Below are 13948 nucleotides of genomic sequence, written 5' to 3'. Positions count from 1 at the left end.
GAAAGGCAGGGGGGTGACGGGAATAATTGTCCGCAGGCATAGTAGCGTTGAAGCCAGTGTTACTCACGGAAACGGAGGATTGGGTGTGAAATGGTGAAGCGGTCCGCGGCGTTATACCGCTCGGGTCTCGGGGTGCCTTCCGCCGTTGCTGCCGGGAACTCCCTCTCCTCCGCGGCTGCCGAGGAAGGGAGGGATCAGCGAAAGGGGAGGCAGGTGAGTGACGAAGACGGGGACTGTTCAAAGACGCCGGGCCCCCCAGCGCTAGACGAGTGCCGTCGAAAAAATTGGAGCCGAAGGGGGTTTTGTAATGGTCGCGTCGTTCTGTCATGGCCGGGGAGGAAACGGACGAGGAAGGACTCACATGAAGGACTCCAGAAGCAAACATAACTAAAAAGGGGATTTATTTCAACGGGGGAAACACAAATACAAAAACCTTGGAAGGGAGGCACGGGGAGACGAAGGGCAGGCACAGGGAACACAGGAACATGCGGGCACAAAACATCAACGACGCAACAGAGAACAAAACAAAACTGAGGGCTTAAGTACACACTGGGTAATCAGGGCAAGAGGAAACAGCAGGGAACAACAGGTGAGGCAAATGAAACTAATTACACAGGGGAAGCAAAGCTGAACACAAAGCACAGGAAAACCAGACTGTCAAAATAAACAGGAAGTGACAAACCAAGGAACATACTGACTAAACACGGGGAACAGGCACAGACTCAGGACAGAGACGCAGACATATCACAACACTAGGAAATAAACTAACACAAAACGCTGGGCCAACGGCCCAGGACATGACAGCCCCACATTTTTAAAGCACACACATGTTCATCCAGTGCTTTTAATACCAAACTACCATTCACTGTGCATGTACTGTGTATAACTGTGCATGTGGCAAATAAAATCTATCTTATCTGATCTGATCTGCAGTGATTCTTCTCTCATACTCACTCATGCTGCTTTGTTTGCATCAGCTGTGCCAGTTTCAGATTATATTATCTGAGTAACCTCTTCATATTTTGCATGCTCACCATTTCATGCATGGTCACACCCTGGGTTGCCTTGATCTGATAACCAGCTTCGTGTGAAATACCCCGATGTTTGGGTAAATGAATCCAGATAATAGAAAGCTCCTCTGAGCTATGTTGAACTCTCTTCATCACTGCATCAAATCAAACTGAGGACACAGTCAAAGTTTCTGAAAAGTTCACTTATTTATAAATATTGTCTTAATTCTTTGTGCTTCCATGATGCACATCAGCAATGATTAAATTAAAACTTGATTCTTTTGGTTTAGAGACTTGAGCCCTAGAGTACAGCCTAAAACAATTTCTATCCGAACAACAAAAAACATTTAACGAAGCCACTGTGTGAGACACTTTTCTGCCACCAAAGACTGAGAAACCCTGAAGGAAAGAAACAACAGCACAGATTCATCAGTGGAAGCATTTTTGTATTCATTTTTGTATTCATATTCATATTAAATCATCGGAGCTTATCTCTTAGGATGAGGGCAGGGTACACCGTGTACAGGCCTGTCGCAGGGCTAACACAGAGAGACAGAAAACATTCACACTCACGGACAATTTAGAATCACTGATTAACCTAAAGCCACCAAATGCATGTCTTTGGTAAATGAAAGTTCCAGTAGCAGCTTCACATTATAGGCACATAAACACACAAACACAACACAACACAGATAAACAAACAAATGAACAAATAATAACAAAGATGCAAGAAAACATGAAAGGCAAAAGGTAGACATAAAATGTCCAGCAGAGAGGTGTACTGCACCGTGTTATTACTTCATGTTATGTTGTGTTTGTGTTCAGGCTCAGGCTGCTGCTCCTTCCAATCATAACCCAAAAATAACTCAACAAATGCACCTGAACCAGTCAGACTGCATTGATGGATGTGTGTCAGCACCTGAACAGAAAGTGAATGCACAAAGTGAGCTGGAGTCTGGAGACCGAGGGACACTATCGGTGAACACTCGGTAAGCTTTACTTTATTTTACTGAAGAGAAATTGTTTTCTATTATTCTTAAGAACGCACTGATTTATTTTACTGGGAAAAAGGTAAAAGTTTAAAGTTATTTTGGGAAACTTACAAGCAACAAGCATGAAAATGTAATCTTTGGACAGTCGAAGACAAGAAAGAAAAGTGGAATTAGTCGATGTCAAGGCTGAATGTTAATATTTGCATGAAAATAAAATTAAGTACATTATTTGAGTCCTATTTGCACCTATGATGTGTACAGAGAATAAATAAATAATTTTGAAAGCAGTTTTAAAAGTCTTTTGGTTCGTTCCATCACATTCATCCTTTATGAACATGCAAAACTTTATCTTCATAGCATCCAAATCTTCCAAGTTACTGGCTTCATATTTCCAGCATTGTTTTACACGTCATAGGAAGAGGAGATATCCCAATAAGCATATTTAAGCTTTGATACTCAGTCGCAGGCAAAAACCAAATCTCTGTCTCTCTTTTCTCTGGTCAGCGTTCAGCATGCATGTTGGAGAGTCTGTTATAGTTTCAGCAGCATATCGATACTGTTTTCTGTAACTCTTTGTCACAAACAATAGACTCATCATTTTCCTCTGCAGTCATGTTGAGGATATCTCTCCTTTTAGAACAAAATTAGCTCTCAATGCAGCAGCTATAAAACAAACAAACAAACAAACAAACAAACAAACAAAAAGCTACCTTAACCACCTGAATTACTGAACAATTCATTTAAATAGGCTCCTTACAAAATGTAATTTTCTCATGCCAAAAGAGACTTTGTGAATGCGCATGGCTGCAGTGCAATATTGTCACCACCAGATGGAGCTCTGTTTCAGTTTATTTGCTGGACACTGCAGGATGTTCTACATTTCTGGTAATGGCTGCAGTTTAAAGTGAGGATGATGAAGAGCTGATGAAGAGCAAAAAAATAAATAAATAAATAAAAATCACCACATTACCATGAGATCAGTTATGTAACATTTTTATTGGTTAAATTAAATTTGTCATATTGCACTGGAAGCCCTGGTTTTAGTTTCTCAATATCAATGTTTCAATATTTACAACCCCAAAAATCTCTTAGAGAAAATAAATATAAGTAAATAAGATAAGGAGGTTTCCTGAGGTCCTAAAAAGCGCTGTTAATAATCTGATGTTTTGTTTTCTTTGTTTATTTTTTCAAAAAAGAATTAATTTTGGTTTGTCTCTGTCTTACAGTGTCTTGGTTTCTCACAGGCAAATCTGCCGACAGCAGAGACACAGAGCACACTGTCAGCATTCAGTGGAAGAATTTGAGTAAGAACAACTTTGATTTTCACTTCATCACAAACAAACTCACTGATAACTCACTGCCTACATATTAAATCAAAAGTAAAGACATAAAACAAAATTTTAATTCATGTTTTACTCTAACTTTTCTCTCTTTGATCGGGCAGCTGCGGGATTTCACCAACATGAAAAGGTATCCCACTCAACACGTCACATTCCTTACACAATATTACTTTCATCATTCATCTTAGAATAGACTATTCAGTTAAATGTTTTTGCTGACTGATATTTTGCTAATATAAGGATGGCATTAATGAGATAATACTACAAGACTACTAAAAATACTACAAGACAAGCCAGCATGATAAAAACAGACCATCTCATTAAAATCTAAATGTTTTTTAGAGGTTATCAAAGAAAAAATGAACTGAAATGATCTTTTTTTGTCCCAGCTGTCGTAACCTGTGTTTTAGATATGTGGATCATGTATTTACACCTTTATTTAATTACCTGTTTGTTTGTTCAAATTAAATGCAGGTTAAAACGTCCGGTTTGGGAAGTGATTTTAAATAAATAAATAAAAAAAATAAATAAATACATAAATAAAGAGCCATATAAATAAACACTGCTGACATGTGATAGATGGAGATATTTTGTGACAGAAGCGGCCGAAGCTCTGAGACTGTGTCTGAAAGCAGAAGATTAAAACTCCAATAATGACTGGAAGCCAGACAGATTAAAGATGGCACAAGTCATTCACAGTGAAACATGTTTTGGGTCCACTGTACACCGTTTTCTTGTAAAGAGCTTGTAGTTGCTGAAGACTAAAAAGTTCATTTCCATCCCTGATTCCAGACCAGACTCCACTGATTCTGAACCTGACCCTGAACCTGGAACCAGCTGTATGTCTGTGAGGAGGAGGAGGAGGAGTCGTTCAATGGATGTTGCTGAAAGTTTTAATGGAGGGAAACACACAGCTGATGACAAGTAAGATATATTTAAGTGTCAGAAAACAGATGATTTTAAGCCCAGATGCAACAACCAGAAACAAAACAAAGGACAACAGTAATGATGAAATGTGAAGAGATTTAACATTTAAAGGCCTTTTGTATTTTTTCTTTGAAATATCTTTTATATTTGTAGTGCAGATGTTGTATTTATACCTTCCTCTCTGTTTACCAGGATGCATCAGAGATCAGACTCCTCTAAACCTGAATCTGTAGCTCTAAGGAGTGATCGATCAAAGGATGAACCCTATGAGTTTAAAGAAAGACCACCCTCTGCTATTAAAAGGTAACAGCTGGGGCCGTTGTTAATGTGTGCAATAGAGACACACTAAAGTTTCCAGTGTGATCCAGAAAAGCGTGCATTCAGTGACAACAGCAAGTTGTGGCCACAAGATGGCAGTGATGTAAAGCATGGATGCAAACAGTAGAGAAGCTTTGTGAAGGAAGGCTGTTTGAGATGAAACGAGTGAGAACAGTTTCACTTTGGTTTGGCAAATACTGGTTTGTCCTGATGGATTGCTACAGGGACAATGCATTGACTTCAAACAACTAAAACTTGTATGTAGTGTCCCTTATTAATGACACATGGAAAACACGTAATTTCAGTGTTAAAGCAAGAATAAGAGCTAAAAATGAGAATAATGCAAAACTATTAAAGTACAGTAATGAAAATATGGAGCTTAAAATGGAACACAGTTTAGGAACACAGTAGTGGTTTATTTACTTAGCAGCACATTGAAAGATCTTTAACTATTTTGGGGTAAGAACCATGGAATGGTTCCAGCTGCTGACTCTTGATGATGGCTCCACAGAGATGATCTGAAATGCTCATCTTCCAGTTCCCAGTTTGGTGGGCAGCATCTAACTGACCTGAACTCCACATTCATGGTCTGTACAAGAATAGTTGTTTTTTTTTAACATTTCCTCTGCTCACAGCCATCTCTGCACTGTGACTCACATTTTAGACCACATGATTGTAAGCCTGTCACAGACTAAAAGATTTTACACTTTGACTTTTATTCTAATCCAGATCTTGGCACAGAAAATTGACACTTTTATGAAGAATGAGCTAAAAAACATGCAGAATGCACTGAATCCAGGTTACTCAGAGAGTCCGTGGAAGGATGAGCCGGTGTTGGAGAGTGAAAATCTGGAGCAGAGGAGGAGCAGCAGAGAGGCCATTCTGAAGATTGTAGTGAACTTTCTGCAGGAAATGAAGAAGAAGGAGCTGGCTGACCATCTGCAGAGCAGTATGATGATTTCGTTTCAAAAGTGCATTCATTTAGGACAATGAAATGGTCATAGATTTTAACTGAAAATATAACACATTGTTTATTGTGTTTTTTCTTTAGGGCAACCCAGTACAGATTGTGGGTTTAAATTTAAATCTGAATTGAAAAATAAGTACCAGTGTGTTTTTGAGGGGATCGCTCAACCAGGAAAGTCAACCCTTCTGAATGAGATCTACACCGAACTCTACGTCACCGAAGGAGGGACCGGAGAGGTGAATAAGGAGCATGAGATCAGACAGACTGAGGCATTTTCCAGAAAAACAGAAAAAACAATCATATGTGAAGACATCTTTAAAGCCTCACCTGGAAGAGATAAACCAATCAGAACAGTGCTGACAAAGGGAGTCGCTGGCATCGGGAAAACAATCCTAACACAGAAATTCACTCTGGACTGGGCTGAAGATAAAACCAACCAGGACATCCAGTTCATGTTCCCATTCACTTTCAGAGAGCTGAATCTGCTGAAGGATAAAAAGTTCAGTTTGGTGGGACTTGTTCATCATTTCTTTACTGAAACTAAAGATGGAGGACTCTACAGCTTTGACAGCCTCAAGGTTGTGTTCATCTTTGATGGTCTGGATGAGTGTCGACTTCCTCTGGACTTCCACAACACTGAGATCCTGACTGATGTTAGAGAGTTCACCTCAGTGGATGTGCTGCTGATAAACCTCATCAGTGGAAAGTTGCTTCCTTCTGCTCACATCTGGATAACCACACGACCTGCAGCAGCCAATCAGATCCCTGCTGAGTGTGTAGACATTGTTACAGAGGTCAGAGGGTTCACTGACCCAAAGAAAAAAGAGTACTTCAGGAAGAGATTCAGAGATGAGAAGCAGGCCAACAAGATAATTTCTCACATCAGGAGATCACAAAGTGTCCAAATCATGTGCCACATCCCAGTCTTCTGCTGGATCACTGCTACAGTTCTTGAGGATGTGCTGAAAACCAGGAAGGTAGATGAACTGCCTCAGACCCTGACTGAGATGTACATCCACTTCCTGGTGGTTCAGATCAAAATGAAGAACATCAAATGTGATGGAGCAGCTGAGATAGATCCACACTGGACCCCAGAGAACAAGAAGATGATTGAGGCTCTGGGGAAACTGGCTTTTGAGCAGCTGCAGAAGGGCAACCTGATCTTCTATGAATCAGAGCTGACAGAGTGTGGCATCAATATCAGAGAGGCCTCAGTGTACTCAGGAGTGTTCACACAGATCTTTAAAGAAGAGAGAGGGCTCTACCAGGAGAAGGTGTTCTGCTTCATCCATCTGAGTGTTCAGGAGTTTCTGGCTGCTCTTCATGTCCATCTGACATTCACCAACTCTGGTGTCAACCTGCTGGAAGAAGAACAAACAGCATCAGTGTCTCACTGAAGAGCCTTCAGTGAGACACTTCTACCAGAGTGCTGTGGAGAAGGCCTTAGAGAGTCCAAATGGACACCTGGACTTGTTCCTCCGGTTCCTCCTGGGTCTTTCACTGCAGACCAATCAGACTCTCCTACGAGGTCTGCTGACACAGACAGGAAGCAGCTCAGAGACAAATCAGGAAACAGTCCAGTACATTAAGGAGAAGATCAGTGAAAATCTGTCTTCAGAGAAAAGCATCAATCTGTTCCACTGTCTGAATGAACTGAGAGATGAATCCATAGTGAAGGAGATCCAACGCCACCTTAGCTCAGGAAGCCTCTCTGTAGTTAATCTCTCTCCTGCTCAGTGGTCAGCTCTGGTTTTTATCCTACTGTCATCAGAAAATGATCTGGATGAGTTTGACCTGAAAAAATATTCAGGTTCAGAAGAAGCTCTCCTGAGGCTGCTGCCAGTGATCAAAGTCTCCAAGAAAGCTCTGTAAGTGTGTAACCAGCACTGCCCATGTTAGCTTTGAATCTGTGCAAGTTTCAAGAGTTTGGTCAGAGAAAACATTAAAAATATATATTTTTCTACTCTCCCATTAATACATTTCCAGATTGAGTGGCTGTAAACTCACAGAAAAAAGCTGTGAAGCTCTGTCCTCAGTTCTTAGCTCCGAGTCCTCTACACTGAGAGAGCTGGACATGAGCAACAACAACTTGCAGGACTCAGGAGTGGAGCTGCTGTGTGCTGGACTTGGAAGTCCACAATGTGCACTTCAAATCCTCAGGTCAGATGATCAAAAACAAAGCAATGAAACAAACAAACAAAAAGTGTTATCCTCTCTAATGTTGTGGCTTATGCTGTATTGTGTTTGCAGGCTGTCAGACTGTCAGATCACAGAGAGGGGCTGTGCTTCATTGGCTTCAGCTCTGCGCTCAAACTCCTCACATCTGACAGAGCTGGACCTAAGCTACAATCATCCAGGAGACTCAGGAATGAAGCTGCTGTCTGCACTACAGACAGATCCCCACAGGAAGCTGGAAACCCTCAGGTATGGGTGAAGAAGCAGGAAACCTGTCTTCAGTTTGACTCACTCTTTAATTACTATGTGCAGCTAACAAAAAATGAGTATTGAATAAACAAAGCCTGCTTCTGTAGAGGAGAGAAAGATGATCTCATCTTTTTTTTTTTCTAATTTCAGTATGGATCCTTGTGGAGACCAGTGGTTGAGATCAGGTCTAAAGAAATGTGAGTTTCAAATTTAGTGCCTATAATCAGAAAGAAAATCAGTTGCACACGACTACACTACAGTATAAAACAATAGAGCTGTATGAAATCACAATTATTTACATATAAAAAAAGGAAGAAAATATATAACAGTTGTAAATATTCATGGTATATCTTTTGTCTTCTTTTCTTCATTAGATTTCTGTGAGCTGACACCAGATCTAAACACAGTACACAGAAAGCTCAAACTGTCTGACAACAACAGGAAGGTGGTGCACATGAAAGAGGACCAGTTATACACTGATGACCCCGACAGATTTGACAGTCCTCAGCTGATGTGTACTAACAGTCTAACTGGTCGCTGTTACCAGAGGTGGGAAGTAACGAAGTACAAATACTTCGTTAGTGTACTTAAGTAGATTTTTCAGGTATCTGTACTTTACTTAAGTATTTATTTTTCTGAGTACTTTTTACTTTTACTCCCTACATTTTTACACAAGTATCTGTACTTTCTACTTCTTACATTTTCAAACAGACTCGTTACTTTTTAACACGTCAGAGAGAAGTTTGCATTTCCGGTCAGTGCGCCGTCAAACATAAAACGATCTGAGCCTAAACGGAGGAATAATAACACATAAGAGACAATCGTACTGCGTATCCTCCATCATCTGGGCTTATCTCGTACAAAGGGATTAAATACGCAAACCCATATAAGTAATGTATCATTTATAGCGCTATAATCAGGGGTTACAGCGGGCCGGACCGAGTCCGTAAGTTGCGCTGCGGCACATAAACAGCTTAGCTAGCGCTACTGAAGAGGAGCGAGCATAAAGGGAGTAACGTGTGGCAGGTAAATGCAACGTTTCTAAATGCTCAACAAATATCAGCAAACACACAAAGTGTGTGCAGTTTGTCACACAGTGTGTCTGCTAGCTAAAAGAAGAGCTGCTGTATTTCAGGGAGAGCAAAGAGAGAGAAGTTCACTCAGAGATGAAGAAAGAGGACAGGAGAGGAAGAAGAGAGGTTAGAATTAAAGGTAAGGACTGGAAAAACAAACTGAAGTATGCTGACTTTGTGTAATTCAAAGATTCTATGAAAATACTGCAGTTTAGGTTAGCTTGTTGTACTGTATTTACAGTAAAGCTCTGTGTTGGACTGGAGCACAGAGGCTGTGTTCATGGTCAGGGTTACAGGTTACATCAGTGCAGCAGAGATGAGTTTGAATCAAAGCTGCTGATGCTGAGATTCATTCACTGAATCCAACATTTCTACAGCCTGTATGCTGTCAGTGTAGGGGATGGAGATCAGCTCAGATAGCTGTGAAATACTGGGTTACATCTTTGTGAGTTCACTTCATCCACACAGAGCAGTAAACCTCAGAGCAGCAGCAGCAGGTCAGCTGATCACAGCCTGCACACCAACATCATTTACTGCAGCTCACAATAGAAAGCTGTGATTCTTCTCCCCATGCAGAGCCACTACAGCTGATCTTAGGGTTCCTCCACCTTCTGAATCCCACTGTAACCCCTGAGTATCCTCATGTTGGTGTTTAGGTGGAGGCACAGTCACCCTCTACTATGGAGGACACAGAGAACAGAGCTGTGTTTAAATTCCCTTTCACAGTTTGTGTCCTATAACAGATTCAAGCTGAGTGCATTCATTAGAATTAAAATTTAGATTGAATAACATTTGTATTCTCATGTACTATTTTATATTATTACAATAATATATAATGAGGTTCGGTTTATTTTACACAAAAATAGCAGGTAGAAACATCCTCCAAAGAACTACTTTTACTTTCTTACTTTGAGTACATTTCAGAGCCTGTACTTTTTTACTTTTACTTAAGTAGAGAAGTTGAACCAGTACTTCGACTTTTACTAAAGTATTTTTTAACATAAGTACTTGTACTTCTACTTAAGTACAGAATGTCAGTACTTTTGCCACCTCTGGCTGTTACTGGGAAGTTGAGTGCAGAGGAGAGGTTCTTATTGCAGTGACTTACAAAGGAATAAAACGGAAAGGAAGCAGCGATGAAAACAGGTTTGGAAGGACCAGTGAGTCCTGGTGTCTGTACTGTGATGACGGAGATTATTTTGTAATGCACAATTACACAGCGAGAGCGATCCCCGTCCCCTCCTCATCTGCCCCTCCTAAGGTAGCAGTTTATGTGGACTACAATGCCGGCACTGTGTCCTTCTACAGGGTCTTTCCAGAATCCCTGTTCCACCTTTACACATACAACACCACATTCACTGAACCCATTTACCCTGGCTTCAGAGTGAGGTTCTGTGACTCCTATGTCTACATCTGCCCTGACTTAGAAGACTGACTTTTTCACACTGGAAAATAAGCTAAAATATAGTTTTGCATATTGCACAGTTTCATATGTCACTAGCTGTTACTCTGGCCATTGAAAATCTAAAGTTACATATCTGCATTTGCTACTATTATTATTATTATTATTATTATTATTATTATTATTATTATGTAGTTTTTCTCCTGGTTTTAACGCTTTTTGACCAACCAGAGCTTCCATTTGCGTATCTATTTTTTTAAATGCATGTAGAATTGGAGTCAAATAAAACAGAGCAATAATTGTTTTTTGCATAAAAAACTGGAAGTGTTGCACTCACATATGACACATTCAACATGTCCCAGAGCTCTGCTCCCTTCCACCAATGGCTTTGCAGATATTAAGTAAAAGGCAGGTGCTTTATAGATCTGATTATCTGTTCAAAGCTCTTCCAGCATTGGAACATGCATCATTACGCTTCAGCGTGAACTATCACACAATTTTAATCTGAGCCACTAACTGTGACAACAGGAAGTGATGTCACTTTCCCAGGAATTGTAGTTATTTTCTCCAAGTCCAATCCCAGCATCACTGGTGCTATTGGAAAATAATGTTTGAGTTGCTTTGTGTATGTGAGTTCCTGGAACACTTTGCATGCACCATTAGAAATAGTTCATTTTACTGCACATGCTGTTCTTTTGTAAATTTTGCACAATATGCACTTTATTATTGTTTTTGGTACAGTTTGAAAACATGAGTGTATTGCTAAAGTGAAGTTATGAACATACTCAAAATAAAAGTTTTGTGGTATGAAAGGCTTTTGTGCAGCTTTTTTTTTTTTTTTTTTTTAACAATTTTTAGGGCTGAATCTGTGATATTCCTGTACCTAGAAAAGTGTAAAAAATGTCAATTTCTTCATGGTTTATTGCATTTTTTAAGCAATTTGTTTAGTTACTGTACTTATTACATACATATTAATAAGATTTGGGCTAGAATTGATATATAGGAAGTCGGAATTCTCCTAAAAATTGCACTCAAGCATGTAAAAAAAGCTCTGGCTCATCTTTATCACTATCTTTACTAAATCCACCGTGTGTTTATTCTCTTCACCAGAAGATGCATTTCTGATACCTTAATTGTAGACTCACCACACTTTGAAGAGCTTGTCTGTCCTGCTTGGTGCTGTTCACAAACCAGACTATGATGTCCCCCATGAGGATGTTTTCAGTAGTGCAGATGTAGAAGTTCTGCAGTACCTTGGTGGGCAGTTTGAAGTCTCTTAAATGCCTGAGGTGGTGGAGACGCTGGCAAACCTTCTTTCCTATGGAGCTAGTGAGGCAAGACAGCGACAGGTCCTGCAAAATGTGCACTCCAAGGTACTTGAAGCTGGCTACTCTTTCTACTGGGGCTCCATTGATGTGAGCTGGCTGACAGCTCAGCTCCTGCTTCTTGCTGCAGTCCACAATCAGCTCCTTTGTCTTGCTGACATTGAGCAGAAGATTATTGTCCTGGCACCAGTTTTCCAGGTGTTCAGTCTCCTCCTGATTGGCTATCTCATCATTGTCTGAGATCAGGCCCACCACTACGGTGTTGTCAGCAAACTTCACAATGGTAGAGCAGGAGGTATCCACACAGTCATGGGTGTGCAGTGAGTAAAGCAGGGGTGACAGTGGATGAGACCATTGCCTGTTTCAAGCTGACTTTGGTCACATATAACCCTGGATGTTGTCACTGGTTTACCCCCTCTGGAAATGCAGTAATGCTTACAGTCACAGACAGATTTTAGAAAGTGTTCAGATTTCTGGTTCTACCCATCACTTTGTAAACTGCCAAACGCTCACTAAGACTCCAAGCTCAGAAGGCTGCTTCCTCTTCTGGCACTGACGTCTCAATGTCAAATTGCTTTCCCATACTACAAACATGTTAACTCACCTTGTTTACAGTTTCGACTGAAGAGGATGTGAGGTGTGGGCGGTGTGTGAAACAAAAGCAGAGTAAGAAATGAACCACTGGCATCATTCTGCTTGGAAGAGGAGACTCTGTTATCTGAGCCTTCAAGAAATCTTCACTTTAGCTGGCAAGAACACAAGAAGTCTGTTTTATACTCCTGTAATGAAGGAAAGACGAGGAGCATGAGGATGACCTGTGCTGAGACATGGTCACAGCCTTCCCAAAGGACAGGACAAGAGGAAATATTTGAATTAGGTCATAATCAAAGATCTAATGCTTTAGGATAAAATTTTCCAGATTTTTATACAAAGATATCAACTGGAAAACCCACACAGGTCAGCCAAATAAACAGACACACAGCAGGTGAGAACTGAGGTTTTATTAACAGTGACACGACCGATATTCATTTCTTTAATGATGATTTATGGATAATTAATTGGAAAAATTAAAGATGGATATTGTTAAGAGTTTGTGAGGGTACTTTGAACTGCCAAAACATTCAGAATGAAAAGGTTTTAATGTGAACGTGATGTTTTGCATGTTTGAAGTAATTCATTATGTTATGCAATCAAATCACATTACTGATTACAAAAGTTACAAAAGAAAACAAAATTTCAAAATAATTTATTCAAGCTCTGACCGTAATAATTAAATGAAATAAAAACCCTGTTGCTGGGAATATTTATCAACCCAATGCTGATATTTACAGTTATTATTTCTACTTCTGTTTAGTTGCAACTAAACTGCTTTCTACACTGTAATAAATGCATACTGTGTGTCTAAAAGTAGTAGGAAGATTTGAGGTCTGTTGGATTTGCTCTTATTTGTGTTCAGGGCCCCAGAAGCTCTGCTTCCCCTCCCCAGCAGTCTGCTGTGGCCCAGCAGGCCCTCTCAGATCACTCTCAGAGCATACTCATCTTTTGCTCTCGCCCAGTGTTGAACCTGTGGCTCATTCAAATTCATGCTTAGGGGTCTCAGCTCATTAAAATGCCCTTCATGGGTTCACGTGCGGCACATCAGTTATCCCGATTTTCGATTTTTCAATTTATACTGGTGATAGGGATAAATCTGTCCAGTAGACCTAGCCTTAGGATATCTTTCCTACATAGCACGGCCAAGTATTCTGAAAATGCAAATCAAAAAGTGTAAATCTGTCTAAACAACAAGTCTAGGGGCAAATTGGGCCCCACTTTCTCCCTCATATCTGGTCTGAGTAAGTGTGAGCAGTTGTAAATCCTTCTTAATGAGTACTATAGGATGGCCACAAGGAGGTTAACTCCGACAATTATTTTACTTTTTAACTATTTGTGTGCTACTAAGATTTCTAATAAACAGCCTGTACCGGAACCTGCTCAACCCTGTGATTTGTTGGTAACTATGGTTTTAATTGGGTTTTTAATTTGCGGCCAAAAAGGAATATGGAGACCTCTAAAAATAGTTCCAACACCATCTTACATCTTGTCAGAGATTTAGTTGTGCCCTATTATTAACAGAAAACCAAGCCAGCTGTTTCCAGACTGTATTCTAAGCTAATATAATTGGCTGCTG

General features: G+C 40.2%; 1 long non-coding RNA gene and 1 pseudogene across 1 annotated transcript; both read left to right on the top strand.

Annotated features, from left to right (window-relative positions):
- Positions 1-1957: 1957 nt before the first annotated feature.
- Positions 1958-4560, top strand: LOC115796770 (uncharacterized). Its single transcript, XR_004021338.1, has 5 exons — positions 1958-1999; positions 3229-3306; positions 3447-3472; positions 4135-4266; positions 4462-4560. It is a non-coding gene; the product is annotated as an uncharacterized LOC115796770 (long non-coding RNA).
- Positions 4561-5309: 749 nt separating this feature from the next.
- LOC115796762 (NACHT, LRR and PYD domains-containing protein 3-like) lies at positions 5310-11132 on the top strand (annotated as a pseudogene).
- Positions 11133-13948: the final 2816 nt, after the last annotated feature.

The sequence above is a fragment of the Archocentrus centrarchus genome, chromosome 18 (genome assembly GCF_007364275.1).
Source record: "Archocentrus centrarchus isolate MPI-CPG fArcCen1 chromosome 18, fArcCen1, whole genome shotgun sequence".
NCBI lineage: Eukaryota > Metazoa > Chordata > Actinopteri > Cichliformes > Cichlidae > Archocentrus > Archocentrus centrarchus.
Note: the sequence above shows the minus strand (reverse complement) of the source record. Positions and strands in the feature narration are given on the sequence as shown.